Source organism: Echinops telfairi, unplaced genomic scaffold (assembly GCF_000313985.2).
Source record: "Echinops telfairi isolate 266 unplaced genomic scaffold, ASM31398v2 ScPeMD7_12;HRSCAF=54, whole genome shotgun sequence".
Taxonomy (NCBI): Eukaryota; Metazoa; Chordata; class Mammalia; order Afrosoricida; family Tenrecidae; genus Echinops; species Echinops telfairi.
The window spans coordinates 12,702,874-12,708,143 of record NW_022103909.1 but is presented as its reverse complement, the minus strand read 5'-3'; positions in this window follow the sequence as shown (position 1 = coordinate 12,708,143).

Here is a 5,270-nt window from a genome sequence, read left to right as displayed (position 1 = left end):
GGGGGGGGGAGTCCCTTTATCCATTAGACACCTCTGTTGTGGTACTTGCAGATGGCAGAGAAACAGATACAGCTAGGTCCATGATGGAGCAGTATATACCGACAAGAAATAAGATAGTCTTTTCTTTTCCCTGATCAACAAAAAGATTTGATGTTCAGATCCCAGTGTGTATTTACAGTGAACGAGCACAGAAGAGAACTGGCAGGCCTGTCACGCTCAGCACACATGCTCTTTGGGTGACAGGAATGCCCCAACGTTAAGACTGTGTCTAACCCACATGCAGCAAGCAAAAGAGTCCACTGTTTTTCTAGATGGAATTGCGCCCCTCCAGAAATGTATGTTAATGCCCCAACTCCCAGCCCACCCACTGCTACCACTTGTGAGCGTGAACATGTTTGGAAACAGAATGTTTCAAAGTGTTTGGAAACAGGATGTTGGAAGGTGTTGACAGTTAAATTAGCACGAGGGCACACTGGAACAGAGTGAGCTCTAATCCAAGATGACAGGTGTCCTTTTAAAAGAACAGGAGGCTCGGTGGGACACACACAGAAAAGCAGCCACCTAAAGATGCATCTACAAGCCAAGGAATGCTGGGGCAGGGAAGGGAGAGCGCAAAGCACAGGAGAGGTCCTCTCTAGGGCCAATGGCGAGAACGCAGCCCTGCCAACACCCTGAAGTCAGGCGCCTAAAAACACCACTGCTGTTCAGTCCATTCCAACTCACAGAGAGCCTACAGGGCAAAGTGAAACTGCCCTGTGGGCTTCGGAGCCGGTGCCTCTTTGCAGAAAGAGAGTTAGCTGTCTTTTCTCCTCGTCTTTCTCCCAAGGAGCAGCTGGTGGTCTCCAACTGCCGGCCTGCGGTTAGCAGCCCAACCTGTCACCGCTTTGCCACCAGGGCTCCTCGTCTCCAGAAAAACGAAACCTGGTGGTGCAAAGGATTAAGGACTTGGCTACTGGAGCCCCTTAAGCAGAGACTCGCTGAAAAGGAGATGTATCGAGGGATCTAGGTGAGACTACATAGGCTTCTAAATGTCTCCGCCAACACCAGGTAAGTGCTACAAGGACTGAGCCATTGTTGCGTCAGTGAGAACTAGAAGGCAGGGGGCAGACGTGGGAGGATGGAACTTTCCCTGTTTACTATGTGCCAGGCTTTGGACAGGCATTATTCCATTGAACCCTCATAGCAAGCCTATGAGGGAGACAGCAGCTTTGTTACTTGTCTAATGCATTTTAACAACAGTTCTATTGGCATAATGGGGTATGGGTTGGGCTGTTGACTGCAGTCAGCAATGCCAACCTACTGGCTGATCCAAGGGAGAAAGATGATATGGAACTTACATAATCTGGTGTCAATTTGAGACTTGAGAGGATTAAGAGGGCAGGGGCAGAGTCTAGCCTGTCAATCGGGTCATAGCCAATGAGGCCTCTGTGTGGGCATGGCCTTCCCCTGAGGGATTCTGGGAATTCCTTAGAGGCAGGAGACACTTTTCTTTCTCTCCTCATTCCCTTGGAGACACTCTACTGACAAGACACGTGGCACTATGCTGATAGACCCTGTGCCTTGGGAGCTGGAGGAACCACGTGCAGACCCTGGCAGCGCTGAGATGCTTACAACACCACTGGATCTAAAGATTCCCCACCCACTGGCCTGTGATCCTCCTGCACTTGGCATAATTGAATGTGTTTCCTGAGACTGAAGTACTTGGACGGGACTGGGCTGGGATGCTTTCTTAATGCACAATTACCCTTTACATAAAACTCTCTCTTATACACATATGTGTCTCTATGGATTTGTTTCTCTAGTCTACCCAGACTACCACAGATGAGGTTCTACTCCCATAAGGATTTACATCCTTGGAAACCCACAGGGGAGTTCTGCTCTGTCCTATAGAGCATATGTTAGAATCAAGTCAATAGCGGTGGATGATTTCATTTTACATGCATTGTTTCATTTATTTATTAATGCATTTTACATGTATTATTTCATTTAATGATCATAGCAATCACATAAGGTAGATATCACATATATTATTTATCTATTGCTATATAACACTATTAAAAACTATTAATCACTGCCTAGTACTTATTGGGCTGCTAAATGCAAGGTCAGCAGTTCAAAACCACCACTGCTCCATGAGAAAAAGATGAGGCTTTCTACTCCTGTAAAGATTTACAGTCTGGGAAACTCACAGGGGCAGTTCTACCCTGTCCTACAGGATCACTATGAGTCGGCATTGACCCGACAGCAGTGAGAAAGTGCACTCAGAAGCTTAAAACAACACACATTTCTTACCTCACGGTTTCTGCGGGCCAAGAAATCAGGCACAGGCTAAGTGGGCTCTCTGCCAACCTGCAATGCAGGTAGGGCCTAGAACTTGGTTCCCATCTGAGGCTCAACTGAGAAAGGATCTGCTCATGTGGCAAGTTCGTAACTTTCACTTCCTGGCAGGTGTTGAACTGAGGGGCTCCATTCGTGTTGGCTGCTAAGCACTCTGAGGTCCTTGTGACCTGTCCTTCTCCATATATCAGCACACACATGACAGCTTGATGCTTCAGATCATGGAGAAGAATTTCCTAGCAGGTTGGATGTTCCAATCTATGGAGCATAACATATACATCTAAGTGTGTAGATGCTATCGCCTTTACTATAGTGTACTGATTAGGAGCAAGTCACACTCAGAGAATGAAGGTCACACAAGAAGATGAACACCAGAATGCTGAGGCCTCAGAAGTCTCCTAGAGTTTGTCTGCCTCACTTTCAACGGAGAAAATAAACTAACAAAGATAAACTATATTGCCGGTCATCAGCTCACCCAGATTTTAAACAAAGGTCTTTCTAACTACAGGGTTTGCATGCTTAGCCACTACACTGCCAAGAGTGTGCATAAAGAAGCCTGGAGGTGCAGTGGTTACGCATTTGGCTGCTAACAAAAAGGTAGACAGTTCAAACCTACCCAGAGGCTCTGCAGAAGAAACACATGGTCGTGTCTTAATAAAGATTACAGCCTAGGGAACCCTCTGGTGTAGATCGACTTCATGGGGTCGCTAGGAATAGGAAATGAACTTTATGGCACTGAACAACGGCAGTGGGGCTAGGAGTTAGATAACTAACGTGGTGACAGATTAAGGGAAATCCATTAAACAGAGAAGCATCAACTGATGTGGTATTCCCTAGGGAATTGTTGTAGGTTTTTTAAGCAGAAGGTTTTGAAATTACTAAAATGCATCAAGTATTGCGGCCGCAGTCTAATCAATATATCTGAAACTTCTTAAAAGAATAAATCTTAATGTTAACCAAAGTGGATATGTATCTCTACCTGGCGATCCTGCCTTTTAAGGCATGCCCCTAAGTGATTTAAACAAGCAATAATCGTTAGGTTAAAAAGGTTTTGCACAAAATAATCTTCGTTTGGTTTTAAATGAAAGACCTTTCAGTAAGAAGAGCAACTCCCCAAGTCGTAAATCCCAGAACCTGTGTGTTTGGCCAATACTCGCACAAAAGTGAGCTATGGCACAGAAGACAGAAATCCACTTTAAATGCATCCCTTTAAACATCCCCTCCATCAGGCATCTGTCAGTTTGTTGTTCCAAGCTAGCTGGAGCGTTCCTGTGATGGTAGAAGCTATGTGGCCAGTATTTCAAACATCAGCGTGGTCACCTGCTGTTGGAGTTAGGTTCCGTTGAGTTGGCCCCAACTCAGAGCGCCCCTATCTAGGCACACCAGAAAGAGCCATTCATTGTGCCATCCCCGCCATTGTTCTGATGGCAGAGCACATTGGTGCAGCCACTGTGTCCATCCTGCTGGTTGGAGGTCTTCCTCTTTTTTGCTGCCCATCCAGTTCACCAAGCATGATGTCCTTCTCTAAGGACTGGCCTCTCCTGGCAACATGTCCAAAGTATGCGAGACAAAGTTTTGCCATCCTTGCTTCTAAGGGGCATTCTGGCTGTACTTTGTCCAAGAAAGATTTGCTTCTTCTTTTGGCAGTCGATGGTTCTTTTGATATTCTTCTCCAGCACCATAATTCCAATGCATCGACCATTCTGTGGTCTCCTTATTCAATGTCTGCCTTTCGAGTGTGTAGGAGGCAATTGACAACCCCATGGTTTTCATCAGGCACACTTTAGTCCTGCAAGTCGCAGCCTTCATTTTCAACATTTTCCAAGAGGTTTTGTACAGTGGATGTACCCAATATTATATGTTGTTTGGTCTCTTGACTGATGCTTCCATGAGCAGTACTTGTAGATCCAAGCAAGACAAAATCTTTGACAACTCCAATCTTTTCTTTGTTTATTATGATGTGACCTACTGGTCCGGCTGTGAGGCTCGGTCTTTTGGACACTGTGCTGTAATCCACACTGCAAGCTGCGATCCTTGATCGCCATCACCAAGTCGGTCCTCTCTTTTGGCAGCCAGGGTTGTGTCATCTGCATGTTGTAGGCTGTTGGTGAGCCTTCCTCCAATCCTGATGCCAAATGCTTCTTCATATAAACCAGCTTGTCTGATTATTAGTTTAGTGTACAGATTGAATAAGTATTGTGAGAGATTCCTGGCGCACACCTTTCCTGATTTTAAACCATGCACTATTTCCTTGTTCTGTCCACATAACTGCCCCTTGACCCATGTGCAGGGACTTCAAGAGCACAATGAATTGCTCTGGAATTCCCATTCTTCTCAGAGTTATCCATAGTTTGTTATGATCCACACAGTCAAATTTCTTGACATAATCAATAAAACATAAGTAAACATCTTTCTGGTATTCCCTGCATTGAGCCAAGATCCACCTGCCATCAGTAATGATATCCTTTGTTCCATGTCCTCTGCTGACTCTGGGCTAAACCTCTAGTAGCAGCTTGTCCATGTATTGAGGGAAACTGAGGACTGGGACTAATTATTTATTCTTATATTTAAAAAGCCGGAGAGGCCAGGGTTCTGGATGTAGGGGGGCCTTCATACTTGTAAGTTAGAGATGAGTCCCCATTGTATTCTCATAAATAAGATTAATCCCCACAATATCCTCCCAGAATAGTGCTACCTTGAAGTTACTTCTTCTTTTTATTTTTATTTTTATTTTTTTTATTTTTTTCTTATTCTCTTTATTTTTTTTTATTTCATCATAAAATATAATTATTTTTTAAACTTTCTTTAGATCAACTTTCTTTTTTTTTTAAAGGTTTTGGTATATTTTCTTTTCTTTTTTCTTTTTTCTTTTTTAACATTTTATTAGGGGCTCATACAACTGTTATCCCAATCCATACACACATCAATTGTGT